The sequence below is a fragment of the Chlorocebus sabaeus genome, chromosome 2, assembly GCF_047675955.1.
Source record: "Chlorocebus sabaeus isolate Y175 chromosome 2, mChlSab1.0.hap1, whole genome shotgun sequence".
In the NCBI taxonomy this organism is placed as follows: Eukaryota; Metazoa; Chordata; class Mammalia; order Primates; family Cercopithecidae; genus Chlorocebus; species Chlorocebus sabaeus.
The window spans coordinates 48,716,347-48,731,819 of NC_132905.1; the positions used below are offsets into that span (position 1 = coordinate 48,716,347).

Below are 15,473 nucleotides of genomic sequence, written 5' to 3' on the forward strand. Positions count from 1 at the left end.
TAACTGTAGCCACACATTTAGGCATTCATTCATTCACTCATTCATTCATTCATGAGTGCCTGGGCTGGGGCCCCCCCACACGCCAGGGAGGGGGTGCTGCAGAAATGACAGGTTTCCCCCAAACCCAGGTGGCTCAGTGCTAATCATAGTCATTCATTCATTCGTTCATTCAGTCATGGAGTGCAGGCCACTGTTCTGGGCCCCGAGGCTCCACTGTAAATGCAGGGTTCACGGCCTCTGCCATGAATTCGAATCCATTCCCGAGAGCCAAGACAGGTGAGCACTCAAAAACCCTCTCTAAAATTCCGTTTCAGGGAAAACTGCCCCAAAGCAGGACCAGGGATGGACGGGGAGGGAGTGACTGAGTGGGGCCCACTACCTTCAGCAGAGGAGATCCCTGAGCTGGGGGTCCCCGGGGAACTCAGGGGCAGGCTTGAGGGGCTGATGAAGGGAACCGAGCAGGAGGCAGACATGGGGCTAGAGCAGCAGCCGGGGGGTTGGGTCTGCAAAGCCTCGGACAGTGGCACAGTGGATTGTATGGTGACCCCACAAAGATCCGTCAACATCCCTACGCCCAGCACCTGGGACTGTGATCTTACTTGGAAATAGGGTCTTTGGAGACGTGGCTAAGCATCTCAGGATGAAGCCATCTGGATTTAGGGTAAACCCTAAATTCAACAACTGGTGTCCTTACATGGAGAGGGTAGGTAGGGACGCAGAGAGAAGGTGACACATAGGCAGAGACGGGGGATGTACCTGGACATCACCACAGCCATGAACTGCCAGCAGCCCGGGACGCTGGGAGAGGTACAGAGACGGGGGACGCACCTGGATGCCACCACGGCCATGAACTGCCGGCAGCCCGGGACGCTGGGAGTGGCACAGAATGAAGAGTCCTTCTGAGCCCCTAGAAGGTACCAGCCCGGCCAACACCTTGGACTCCCGGTATCCATACTGTCAGAGGATACATTGCTGCTGCTTTCAGCCCCCTGGTTTGTGGGTCTTTGCAGTGGCAACCCCAGGAAACACACACAAGAGCTCTGCCAACCGGGGATCCTGTTATTTGGGGCGGGAGGTCTCTAGAGAGGCGTGATGAAGGGATGGGTGGCCTGGTTTAGGTTTTCAAAGGAGCCCACACAGGAGTGGGTCATTTAGGAGGAGATCCCCTTATCCCAGCTGGGTTTGGTGGCTTGGTCAGATTCGGGACATCGCATCTCTACATTCAGAATGACAGACACCCAGACACTCACAGGTGGCCCCGGGGCCATTTTGTTTTGCAATTAGCAGACAAGGAGGCAGACAAAACTTACCTGAGGTCACACAGCCATGGAATTTGAACCAGGTTACCCAGAGACTGAGTGTGCACCCCTCGCTCTGATCCTACAAGCACACAGTGTTCGTTTGTTCTTTCATTTGTTCCTTCCTTCCTTCATTCATTCCCTCATTCATTCATTCATTCATTCCCTCATTCATTCATTCATTCATTCCCTCATTCATTCACTCATTCATTCCCTCATTCTTTCATTCATTCATTCCCTCATTCAACAAACATGTACAGTCCTGGCTTACCCAGGCACTGGGTACTGCAGGGATGGGGTGAGGCACGGGAGCAGTTGTGGCTGTGTTGGACATGGTTCTCATCCTAACAGGGGACCCAAAGTCAGTCCCAAAGGAAGTCTCCCTTTGAAGCCAAGCATTTGACTCCAGAGCCCTGTTCTTAGCCACACACTGCAGGGTGTGCCCATACAGGATGGGGTGTTTAAGCTGGGCCTCGTGTGGAACTGGGTAGGACCAGCCCTGCTGAAGATGAGCACAGCTTTCCTGGGGAGGGCAGTGGGCAATGGCACGAGGCGACTATGGTGGCCTTGCCAGACCCCAGAATATCTCCAGAAGACAATTAAACTCATGGAGCCAAAATCAATAGGCTGCCTGGGGTGCCTGCCTTTAAGTGAATGAATGGCGATCCCATAGATCCTTTCTTTCCAGGGAAACCGTCATGAACTTCCCCGCTATGGTCACTAATCTCCACTAACACTAATCTCCCTGCTCTCCCAGCACACCAAGGGCCTGACGGAGAACGACGTGGCCTCCATGGAGAGCGATTCCTTGGACGACTTTGGTCCCCGAAATGCGGACGAAAGTATGTACTCAGAGCTGTGCCTCTTGGTGTGGTTTATCCGTAAGAAAAAAAAAACAAGGAAGAACTGAGGGGAGCCTTCAATTACATAATAATGTTGGCAAAGAACACGTAATGACTGGGGAGCTTATGTGCTCATGAAAAACAGCAGGGTGCAAAATTACAAGGAAGTACGCTTACTGTACATACCACATTGACACAGTGATAATGCAGTCTGTTAGGATTCTGTTAATGACGAGTGAGTGGGTAAGCAGGTATATTTTTATCAATGGGAAATGGCCAGAAATAAGAATGGAAGGCAGCTTGGTGGGATGTAAGAATGATTGGTCTTAAGTGGTGGAGCTAGAAGGAATTTACTTTTTTACTTTGATAGAATAGTTTCAGATTTACGGAAAAGTTGCAGAGATAGCCGAGCGAGTTCCTGCTTGCTAGACGGGGACAGTGAGGCACAGGAAAGTCACACCGATGGTCAGGATAGAGCCGAGGTCAGGAGCCGAGTGTTTGACTCCAGAGCCCTGTTCTTAGCCACACCCTGCAGGATGCTTCCATACAGGATGGGGCATTTTAGCTGAGCCTCACGGTTCCTGTCTACGCTATGCGCAGTTCCCGTTATTAACACCCTGCGTTAGCCTGGGACATTCACCACAAGGAGGATGCCAGCATCAGCACGTTAGTGTTCTCCAAACGCCATGCTTTGTTCAGCTTCCACCAGTATTTCCTTTTCCTGTCCCAGGATCCCACCAGGACACCACAGTACATCTTAGGCTGGGACAGTTTGGTCACTTTGCTTGTGTTGGATGACCTTGTGAGCTCTGAGGAGGGCTGGCCAGGCATGCTGGAGGATGCCTCTGAACGTGGGTCTGTCTGATGATTTTCTGGGCATCAGACGGGGTTGTGGGTTCTTGGGAGGAGGGCTGCAGGGGTGAGTGATGGACATCAGACCAAGCTCAGACTTGTCACTGATGGCACTGCCCTTCCTTCCCAGCCAGGGTCCTGCATGTCAGACCCTCCCTGGTGGAGTCACTCTTCTCCTTTCTGCACTGTCCTCTTGGAAGGAAGTCACCGCGCACAGCCCATGCTTGAGGGGTGGGAGTTACCCTCCTCCTCGAAGATGGAAAAGCCACATCTATGATTTGGAATTCATTAGCATGGGAGACGTTTGTCTCTTCCCCTTCATTATTTACTCATTCAATCATTTATTTATATCACTGTGAGCTTATAAATATTTATTTTATACTTCAGTTGTAATTGCAGACTGTTCTGATATTTTGTTGCTCAAATAGCTCCAGCTCTGGCCTTAGGGAACCCTTTCAGCTGGGACTTGTGTCTCTATGACATGCCCTCATCATCCTTCTCCCTCCCAAGGTTCTTCTTGTTTTTTTTGTTTTTTTTTGTTTTTTTTTTTTGAGACAGAGTGTCACTCTGTTGCCCAGGCTGGAGTGCAGCAGCACGATCTCGGCTCACCATAACCTCTGCCTCCCAGGTTGAAGCGATTCTTTTGCCTCAGCCTCCTGAGTAGCAGGAATTACAGGCGCCCGCCACCACACCTGGCTAATTTTTGTATTTTTAGTACAGATGGGGTTTCACCATGTCGGCCAGGCTGGTCAAGAACTCCTGACCTCAGGTGATCCACACACCTTGCCTCCCAAAGTGCTGGGATTAAGGCGTAACCCACCATGCCTGGCCTGCCCCTCCCGAAGTTCTGTACACACTGCACGTGGATTCCCTGGATAACCAGGAAAAGGGAAGGAAGTCCTCAGGACTTCTTGGCTCATTCATCATCCTTTCAACGTTGACCCACACATCTGTGCCATTTGGACAGGGAAGCCCAAATTCCCCTCATTAAAGCACTTTTTCCATGATACAGTTCTTCAAATGTTCTTACGAGGCAACTATGTATCCACCATCCTCACTGGCCCGTGTGCCATTTTTGTACCTCGAGCAAAACAGGACTGACACGGAGCTGGCTGTTAATCCCACCTGTTGGACACATGAAGGAGTGCATGCAGGAATGAGCGAATGAGCAATGCCGTCTCAGTCTGCGACCCCTGAGGGAATTGTGTGTTTGCTTTTCGCCTCTGGGAGGAAAACAGCCCTTATGAACATTTAAGTAGCCTGGAGAGCAAATTTCATAGAAAAAAGCTCATCCCCTTATTCATCTTCGCCACTCAAAGCTTTGCACATGAATGAAGGCTCATTCATTCATTCATTATTCCACATTGCAAAACCACATGGTCCAAGCAAGGATTCAGGTAAACGTGGGGCGCTGTGGGAGCACAGAAGAAGTAAAATGGCACCCAGGTGTTGGGCAGGTACAAAGGCAGGTAGGAGGACTTCCTGGAGGTGGTGACACCCAGATGAGCTCTGAAAAATGGATGGAAATTTGACTGGTAGACCTGGGGGATAGGGCTTCAGGCAGAGAGGACAGCATGACCCCAAAGGTAAGTAGGTGGGGGTCCCTGCCCTGCCTCTCCTCCGGTCTCACCTCCCACCATTCAGGCTCCTGGCATCAGAAACGGCAAACTCCTTGTGTGTCTCCAGTTAGTGGAGGCCATTTACATCCTGACAACCACTTGTGTGTGTACTGTTCCCTCTGTGTGGAATGCACAGTGGGACCAAGACACCCCCACCCCTGCCACTGGTGACTCAGAACCAAACCTTCACTTTTCAAAATGACACAAAATCCATGTGTGATCAAATCAAAATAGCTTCTTTCAGATTTTCTGAGTACAAAATTCTGAACAACGTCAACCAACCTAAATGTTTCTCATTTACACATGTGAGCCTGTTTTGATGATAAGATGCCCTTCCCCTTGTTATCTGCTTGTCGAGCACCCTGTTCTGCAAGACTCATTTCAAAGCTCGCCTCTTCTGGGAAGCCCTCTATGATAGGGAGTTATTCCACTCCTTCCTCTGCCCCCTCCAGCATCTTGTGCATACACAGGCTACAGCCTGGTGACCCTGGTGTCCTCTTGGTGGGTCTGCTTCTGCGGCCAGCCTCCCAGCCTGGCAGTGCTCATGTCTTCAGCACTGCCACTCCCCCCAGCACTGTGATCCCAATGAGTGGGCACTGGCATTATTCACACACAGCCAGGGGGGCTCTGGGTACAGGCCTTGCTTCTCCATCACAGCCCCTTTCTGCACAGTCCACACCCTCCCTTAGGCCCAGGGCTCTCACAGAGGCGAGCCGAGAAAAAGCCCTAGGAAGTGATTCCAACCTGGGGCCCGGCAATCTGGGCCGGGGTTATTTTTGGTGCGGAGTTGGGAGAGTGAGCCAGGAAAGAAGGGGGAGAGGAAGGTGCTGACAGGAAAGGATTATTGGAGCAAAGAAAACAAATCAATTAGCATCATGCCAGGCGGAGCTGGCAGTGGTTCCTCCAAACTGGGAACCAGTCTCTATTTTAAATGGTGTATTTTTACCACTTACTATTCTGGGGGAGACATATGGTACCTGCACTGGGTTCTGGGGGCCCAGGAGGCTGGTTTTTTGAAATTAGAGGCGACATTCTAAAACATGGTAAAGAGAAATGCTTGACAGATTCATATGTCTAACGGCCAGTTATTCGAAGACTAATTCTAAGAAATGGGTGCACAGCTTACGGGGCCTAGCACATGATCGGGGGCAGACACAGGGTCAGGAGAGTCCCTTATTTTATTAAATATTCACAGCATACCTGCTAGGTAGGTGCGATTATGCCCATTTCTCAGGTGGGAAAACTGAGGCCAGAGAGCCTGTGTGCCCAGTAGGAGATCGCACAGACCACTTTTTCTCCCCTGATGTCTGTGTCACCTCTACAAGCACCTCGGCCAATGGTATCCTTGCACCTGCCCAGAAGGCAGCTGGCCAACACGGGGTCCTGATGCAACAGGCTTGGAAGAGTCTAGAGAGATCCCTCCCACCCCCAAAGACTGGAAATGGCTTCCAGAAGTCTGCAGCGGCAGGTCCGTCCAGGGCTTTCGAAATGGATTTCCGACCCTGTGAAGAGGCAAGAGGGGGCTGGGAGGGAGGGACTCCCATTCCTTCTTCCCTCTTGGCCCTTCGGCCCATTCTGGAGGGGACTGACTGACTCACTCAGTCCATATGTGCGGAACCCTGGGCTAGGAGCTGAACCCCATGGGATTCCTGCCCCCCCAGGGGGATCACAGCAGACAGAAACATCATCGAGTAGGTCTGAGAGGTGTACTAATCAGGGCAGCCCTGGGCAGAGAGGGCCCCTCACCCAGGCTGGGCCAAAGTGGAGGAAAGGCTGTCCATCAGGAGCATTTCTGCAGATGAGACATAGCTCACACAGGGTGGGCCAGAGTCGACACTGTGCAAAAAGATGCCCCAGAGAGACCAAGGGCAGACCCTGGGAGACGCTGAGCTGGCCCTGCCATCCCCTCCCTGCCTGGCCAGGGGGTCCGCCTGAAGCTGAGGCCTGGACGTCCTTCTCTGGCTCTTTACAACGAGTCCACACCTCCTGCCTCCCTGACCTGCATCCCACCTGGTCTCCTGCTTGGACCTGCTTGTCAGAAGCACCCCTGTGACTGAGCCCTGCAGAAGCCAGCGGTGATTCTGCCCCGGCCCGCGGGACGCTGCCAAGTTCCCTTCCCTGGTCCGCGTTATGTTCCTCCAACAGGGCTCCAACCCATCTCCTCCAAAAGGTGGTGCCAATGTCCCAGTCTGCCTGGCAGCTAAGCTCATCATATCCTAACTCTCAACTCTCCAAGTTAAAAAAAAAAAAAAGGAAAACAAACAGCATCCAGAAACTACTTCTTGCCTCTGCTAGAGCTCTGGTTCACACTCGCCTCTGCAGAACTCTGGTTTCCATTCACAAATCTCTGTCCCAGGGAGTATGCTTTTAGTCTGCCCTTTACCAAGTATAGCCCTAAGGATTGGTGTCATTTGGGTTTGCCTTTCTATTTAAAACCCAATTGCCCAGTCTACTTCTGGCCAGACAGATGCGCCCAGCTCAGGGTACACAACTTGGCTTTGACGCTGAGAGAGGCAAACAGTGGAGGTGAACAAACACTGCAGCCTCCACCCCTGGATCTGAAATTAGAACCTTCCCAGAGTGTCTCATCCAAGCCTGTGTGAGTCAGAACGAGCAGAAAGCATTCTCCCACCCAGTGCTTCCCCTGTGGCTGAACGCACACAGCTCGCTGGATGTTCAGCACACACTCCAGCGGCTAGTTTGGTGTTTTAGGAGAAAGTCGCTCCCATGATGGTCGTGTTTGGCTGACCCTGAGGGCTGTAGAGGTCCCAGGATACAGAGTCCAACTGAGATGTGGCCTTGGCCAAGTCCGTCTCCTCACCTTCAAATTGGAGATAATCTCTTCTGTGCCGAGGTTCCCAATGAGGCAAAACATTTGCAAGTGTTGTAGAAATATGAAGGGTCTTCATTCTACTTGTTGCTTTCTTCAACCAGAAAGAAAGATCTACTCTTGAAGAAATCACAGGTGGTCTGCAGGTTCATTCCTGCTGGGGCCCTTCAGGGTCTCCCAGGTGCTCCTGGGATTCAAGACTCACTCCTATCCTCACCTGCGGACGTGGCTCCCACGCATCCTGCGCTCCAGTAGTCCTGGGCTGTGTCCAGGTCCCAGAGGCCCATCATACCCTCACAGTCTGTGTATGAACAGGTCTCATGCCTTGGCCAACTTCTGACTGCCTGCAGGGTAGGGCCCAGCGGGGCATGCCAGTGGCTGCTGTGGTGGTTAACCAGGTGAGATAACATGGTGACCTGGCCTTGGGCAGAGGGTAGGAGAACTGGAAAGGAGAGGGCAGATGTCAAGGACATCTTGGAGTTACAGTTCAGAGGCTTTGCTGGGGAATAAATGAAATGGGGAAATGCTAAGTTTTTTCCCTAAATAAATGAAATGGGGAAAGAGCATACTAAGTTTCAGGCTTGGGTCAAAGGGTGGCCGACGGTGCTTTGCAGAGATGGGGATGCAAGAGGAAGAACTGGTTTGGGGAGATGAAGCTGAGGTCAGTTTGAGCTGCGGAGGTTCCTGAGGTACCCCCGAGTGGAGGGAGGGGTGGGGTTTGATATATGGGGCTGGGATGGGAGCGGAAATCTGCATGGTGGGTAGGCATTCGGAAGCTCCGTGCACAGACTCCTGGCTGGGGTCCCCGGAGAGGATGAGCTCATCCAGGCATGGCAGGAAGTGGGAAAAAGAACTGGCCTGGGATGGAGATCAGAGGGACCCTGCAGAGATAGCCGGTGGGGAGCGAGGGGCGGCAGGAGGGGCCGCTGGAGAGTGGCGACGGGTGAGGGGCTTCAGCAGGCCAGGAGGAGAGAGCTCGGCCTTCCCACCTCCTGACTCCCAGCTCCTCCTTCCCTCACCTCTCAGCTGGGCCTGCCCTGCCACAGCCTCTCTGACTTGTTTCATACCCATGTTTGTTCCACACCCATGGTCCCTCTCAAGTGGCTCTGGCCACCCCAGCCTCAGGCTCACTCTATGTTCTGGCTCCGGGGAGCCCCTTCCCAGAGGCTGTGTGGCTGGCTCCCTCTTTTTAAAAATTTATTTTTATTTTTATTAATATCACTTCTAACGGACCAATCATAATTGTATACAATTGTGGGTACGATGTGCTATTTTGATACATGTGTGTGACACACACACACACACACAATACACAACATGCAATGATTAAATCAAGCTAATCAACACAGCCGTCGCCTCACCCACTTGCTTTCTGAGACATTTGAAATTTTGAAACAGAGAGAGAAGCGAACTCCAGATGACCAGCTCCTCCTAACCCACAGCTGGCAGCTCCAAGACCACCGTCTCAGAGGCCCTTCCTGAGCACACCATCTAAATGGGCCCTGCCTCCTGGTTATCCTTTGTCTTAAAAAGCAATTATTAAGCCTCTCTGAAAACATCCTTTTATACTATTATTTCTGATTGTGGCAAAATAGACATACCACAAAATTTCCTTTGTGAGCCCTTCTCGAGTGTACAGTTCAGTGGCGTTAGGCTTCCACACTGCCCTAGAACCATCACCACCGTCCTTCTCCGGAGCTTTTCCATCACCCCAAACTGCAGCTCCCTCGGCGGGAAGCCCAGCTCCCGACCCCCTCCCTTCGTGTTATTGTGCTCACTTCCTGGCCGATTCCCCACGAGGCCGCGTGGTCGGGAACAGGGTTGTCTTCTTCACTGCTGGATCCCAAGCCCCACCTGGCACGTAGTCGGTGCTCAGGCCACGAGTTCAGTGCTGCTGAACATGCTGATTGGATATATTTAACTCTCACTTCCGGTGAACTTTTAACATTTAAGGGAGGTGGCGTTCTGTTCTGTTCTGTTCCGTTCCGTTGTGCTCTGTTTTGTTGTGTTCTGTTTTGTTGTGCGCTGATGTCTCAAACCTTCCAAGCCCCACCTGAGGCCCAGGAGCCTGGAAGCCTGGAGACCACATGCCCCCGCCTCCCTTAGACTCCACCCCCAAGCTGCCTTCACACGAATGCTGACAGGTACAAGAGTGGAGGCACCTTGTTCTCCAGTAGCTGCTGCAGGCAGGTCCAGGGCTGTGCCAGGGTCTCCAGCATCCTCTCCAGGCCCACCCGCTTGGGTGCAGCAGGAGCTGAGAATTGGCAGCTGTTTTTCGAGGTTCCTGCGCGCCTGACCTCCTAATATTTTCAGTGTCTACTGTGTAAGGAAGCCTCTAAGTCCTTGTGTCAGACCCCTTCCTCCCCTAGATACCGAAACTGGTTTCTAACCAGCGCCTGTGAATCACTGGATCTAGAACTATTTTACCAAATAAAATGAGTTGATCTGAAACCTTCTCTTGTGTGGACCGAGGGCATGCCTTCATGCCAGCCTGCCCGAGGTCTTGAGACTGCCTAACCTCTTCCCTGCCAAGACCCAGGAATTTTGCTAGGGCATTTTTCATGGCTCCTCAGCCCAACAGAGGCACATCATGAGTTAATGAGAGCTTTGCCCCTCAAATAAAAGCTCTCGGCCAAATGGGAATCGGGGCAGGGCCAAGGTGGAGAGATCTGTCAGCATTCATGGTTTCTAACTAGGCAGGCGAGGGCCCCATTTGTCCCCCATGGCATGGGAGTTCATGCACAATTCTGAGAAACATGTTGGGAGCCAAGCAGATGTTGCCAGGGCTTGGGCAGCAGTGTCACCCATCCCTCCTGAGTAGGGATATGTAAGGCCTGGCATACTCAGCAGGACGCCTCCCACTGTCCTCTGCTTAGCTGAGGGAATTTTGAAAAACCCACGAAAAGGCTGGGTGCAGAGGCACACACCTGTAATCCCAGCATTTTGAGAGGCCAAGGTGGGTGGATCGCTTGAGTCCAGGAGTTTGAGACCAGCCTGGGCATCAAGGCGAAACTCTGTCTCTCCAAGTACAGAAAAATTAGCCTGGCATGGTGGTATGCACCTGTAGTCCCAGCTACTTGAGGGGCTGAGGCAGGAGGATCTCTTGAGCCTTGGAGGCAGAGTTTGCAGTGAGCTGAGATCATGCCACTGCACTCCAGCCTGGATGAAAGAACCAGACCCTGTCTCAAAAAATAAAATAAAATAGAATAAATGAATAAATAAAAAATAAATAAAATCCTACAAAGGAGAAAAGTCAAGAGAAAAATTTTCATCGAGGATGAGGACGAGGAACAGTAACATAGGTGGGACTCGAATTTTTCATTCATTAAGCCAGCACCTAGGCACTGAGCACCAGGGACTGTATTACTTGTTGGGTTATGACTGTGGATAGGACAGGGCAGGACAGGACAGAACAGGACAGGACAAAATCACCCTCTCATGGGCTTATAGCTGAGTGCAAAAGACAGGAAAACAAACACAGGAACATGATCATTTCAGATGGTAGTGGGTTCCATGAACAAGATAGAATCAGGTAATTCAATGACTAATGTGCATGTGTATATGTGTTTATATACATGCATTCATACACAAATACATACACACATATGATACACACAAATGTATGTATGTGCTATAGAAAGAGATGTACATATGTAGGAGCAAACCTATAGTGACAGAGGCATGAAGCAGGCCAGAAGGTTAACAGCACTCTTTGTTTCTGGGTGATGAGACGATGGTACTTTTTTGTTTCTTTGGAGAATGTTTCTGGCTACACTTCCTAGTCTGTACCGCATAGCCTAGTGTGAAACACCTATGGAATGATTAAATATACTTTTGTAAGTCAATATTTTAAAATGAATGTGTTACATTTGTAATTAGGAAAAAATCCAATAAGTAACAGACTTTTATGAAAGAGGAATGTGTTTATAAGCAAAAGCCCAAGAAAGTTTGTTAGCAAGACACTTGTTACGAACTAAGGTTTCCTGCTAGGTCATCTGTGAATGGTCAGTATTCGATACTTTTATTTATTTATTTATTTATTTATTTTGAGACAGGGTCTTGCCCTGTCACCCAGGCTGGAGTGCAGTGGTGTGATCTCGGCTCACTGCAGCCTCTGCCTCCCGGACTTAAGCCACCCTCCCGCCTCAGACTTCCGAGTAGCTGGGAACCACAGGCGCGTGTGTACCACCATGCCTGGCTAATGTTGTTTAATTTTTTTGTAGCGACAGGGTCTCTCTCTATTGCCCAGGCTGGTCTTGAACTCCTGGACCCAAGCGATCCGCCTGCCTTGGCCTCCCACAGTGCTGGGATCACAGATGTGAGCCACCGCGCCCAGCCTATCAATACTTTCAATCCAACTGTCTTTCTTTTCCACTCTCCTCCCCTCCTCCCTCCCTTCCTCTTTTCCTCCCTTCCTCTTTTCCTCCCTTCCTCCCTCATTTCCTCCTTCTCTCCTTTCTTTCTTCCTTCTCTCCTTCCTTCATCTCACCCCTCCATCCGTCCTTCCACCCATCCATCCACTGAGGAGTGACTGTAAGGGTGCACGAAGAAAGTAGTGCTGGGTGCTTTGAGTCCAGTGACCATTGTGGCCACCTGCTGTAACCATCTCCATGCAACCCAGTTCCTGCACCTACCTCCTTGGCATGGGTGCCAGTGGCTTCTGGCTCCCGGGCTCATCTCTGCTTGAACTTGAACTCCTTCTAGTGGGGTGAGAGACGCTGACTGTGTGCCTGGCTCTGTGCTAGGCACTAGCCCCCACAGTCCTCATTTTATTCTCACAATGGCTACACGTGGGAGATAATCTTGTCTCTCTTTTACAGACAAAGAAACAGAAGCTTGGAGTGGTGAGATGACCCACTTAAGACCACACAACTTGTGAGCCACGATGCTGGCACGAGACCCAGCTCTGTCTGACTTGGAGCCGGCGTCCAGCCTCTGCACCGAGGCTTGAGCTGACAAGCATCCAACATAATTTAGTAAAACACCCACTCAAACATGATTACAGAATTGACTGTCAGGAAAGGGCTGGTTCTGTTTTAATTACTGGCCTGACAATTGCTAAAATGCCAGGAAACATCCTTGAGAACATTTGTAAATGTAATGGCAAGGCAAACCTTTTCTCTTTGGCCAGAAGGCTGACTTGGAAAATCTCGGGTTTGATCGATAATAACTAAATAAGGCAAACACATTTCAGAGCATTAAAAAAAACTCATCATCGATACTTTGTAGCCTTGATTTATTAATCATCTTGTGTGTAGCATTTGTGAGAACGAGAGCCCCTGCCGTCCTCCTCCTCCATGATCATTGATGATCTCAGTTCTCTTAAGGGGCTTTGCACTGAGGCTCTGGAGTGAATACGGTTTAATCGTGTTTTGTTTGCCTGTCTGAGGACATTTTGCAGACAATGCTAAAAGCCTGTTTGCTTGGGTAGAGTGCGGTGGATGGCTAATTCTCTGGAGTGATGGTGTTTTGGAAGATTGTCTTTTATCAGGACTGTTGCATTAACTATGTATGGTTGGACATGTGAACAATTTGTTCATTTATCTGCCCCCTAATTGAACAGTGGAAGGGAAGGGAATGTATCTCGGTAGCTTTGTGTTAGGTCTTTTCAACAGTGGTGCTGGCAGCCTCCTGGGTGAAGACGACAGCTTTTGGAAATAACTGTGGAATCTCCTAAGACTTACTCTTCAAATATTTGTGATGAGAAGCCAAGATAGTATTGTGGCTGCTGGTCAAATTGGTTGAAATCTTGCATCAGCTTCAACTAGAAGCCATTCTTACTGTTTTCTTATCGTTTCCTTATCATTCCCATGAAGCAGATGTCTGAAGCCAAAAAGTGAGTCAAGGTCTGCGTTGAATGGCCAAGGTCATGGTCATCCATTTAGGGACCAATTTGTATTCCATGGTCATAGACTCCCATAAGGACAGAGCTGAAAAGCCCGTGAATGTAAGCTCCTCATAGTTGGGTGTGGAAGCTACACTTCTGTCTGGAGAAGCCCCAGTCAGGGTCTGCAGGTGATAGCAGCTTGAATCATGATCGGCATGAATGAAGAACTTCTGCATTGCATGGAGTATACAGCAATACTGGTAACAGATAGTTGTGTATAGCATTTATTGAGCACTTCTGTATGCCGGGCACTAGACCAAATGCTTTCTTCATATTTTCAACCACCCTCTGATGAAGTCATTGTTATTATTATCCTCGTTGAATGACCCCAAGCAAGTGAGCCCCAGAGAGGGCAGTCACCAAGTCACTGCCCAGTGGCTTAGGGGTTGATGGGGTAGAGCCCTGACCGCTGCTGCAAAGGTGGATATGGGACGCAGGCTGGTCTTCCTCTGCTCTTGATTTTAGCCTCCATTGAAACTGTGTAAACCAGTGCTGAGGGTGGAGGACGGAACAACCTCATTGTCTTTGGCTCCATGGAGCACACAGTCTAGTGAACAGGCAAAGACAGACAAAGTGCGTAAGCGGCAGCTATGCACCCCAGCAAGGGCTCGGTCACTGAACAAGAGGGGAAGTAGGGCAAGACCACAGAGACAGTGAGGTGGGCCAGGTGACCCATCCAGCAGGAAGGGAACGAGGAGGCCATGGGATGGGGAGGAGGAGATGGCCGCAAGAGATGTGAAAAGGTGGAAGGAGCAGGACTGGATGCCACGGGTGGGGCAACAGGGAGTTTGGAAGGCCCCAGCTCCTATCTTGGGCAATGGGGGAAAAACAGTGAACCAAAGACACCTGGTGCCTTCCTCGTGGCTGAGAAGAGACTGAGAAGGAGTGACCGGAGAGGTAGGAGGAAGACCAGAAAGCACAGTGCTGCAGAAGTCATGGGACAGTCACCGAGAGCTCAAGCATAGTGCGCTTTCAAAGCCCCACTGATTGACAAAGACGGGGTACTGGTGTCTCTGAGTGCCACTGATTGTCGATGGTGGGAAATAGATGTCCCCAGACATCAGTAATCGCCAATGGCAGGAATACTGGTGTCTCCCCAAGGTACCATTGATTGTCAAAGGTGGGGTATCAGTGTCTCTCAGTGTCACTGATTGTAAAAGGCAGGACACTGGTGTGCCTGAGTACTACTGATTGTCAGTGATGGGGTATCAGTGTCCCCAGGCACCACTGGCTGCCAATGGGGGGCTAATGGTCCCTAGGAAGGGATGGGGTGGGAGGTAGCACCATCTTCTGTCCTTCATCTGCCCTCTAACCATATGCCATCGGTCATCAGTCAGTCCTAGCGTTTCCACTCCTCAGTGGCAGGGAGTGGCTTTTGGTCTGGGCAGGGCTGACCCCAGAGCAGATGCATCATGAGCGGTGGGTGAACCCAACAAAGGCATAGCGGGAAAGATGAGTGTCTCTTTTGTCAAGTTACTCTCCTCCTTCCTACCACAGATGAAGGATGATTTAATTAAGGTTCTTGGGGAAAGAGCTCTGGAATGGGAGATTTCCCAGGGGCTCTGCAATCTTGTGGAGGCCAATGTGACCCGAAGCTCTGGTTTCCTGTGAGAAGCATCAGTGCTGGTGCTTCCAGATCTGGAAGAACGGACATCCATCCTGCATGAAGCCTCCTGGGACCCTGTGCCAGAGCACTCACGACAGAGGCTGGCAGGGCCCCCTCCCACAGGCAAAGAGCAAGGTGGGCAGGGAAGGCAGGGCACTGCAGTCCAGCCCCTTCCTGAGACTCCAGACTTGGTGACACCTGGAAGCAGGAGGCAGCAGCAGAGGGGCCGGCTGGACCAGCACACCTTCTGATGCTGGATTCACTGCAGTTGTGCCCCGGCCTCTCTGCTTGGATACCTCCGGTGGCAACAGACTCCCTATCTCACTGCCTGTGCAAGTGTTTTCTTTATAACAAGTTCAACCCTGGAAGACACAAAAGAAAAGGCTTCAGAATTCACCTACAATGAATTTTGGCCATGCACACACAGTGGCGAGACCGCGAGTCAGTTCTGCAGTCTCTGGGATCCTCGATCCTGCCCCTTTTGAAGTGGGTCACTCTCCTCCTTCTTGCTCCCTCTCTTCCTTCCACCCGAGCTACAG

At 50.9% G+C, this 15,473-nt stretch overlaps 1 protein-coding gene across 1 annotated transcript in view; it reads right to left on the reverse strand.

The window, feature by feature from the left end:
* Nucleotides 1-15,473, reverse strand: part of LOC119622814 (VPS10 domain-containing receptor SorCS2-like) — a 206,527-nt gene that overhangs the window by 100,984 nt on the left and 90,070 nt on the right. The window lies entirely within an intron of this gene.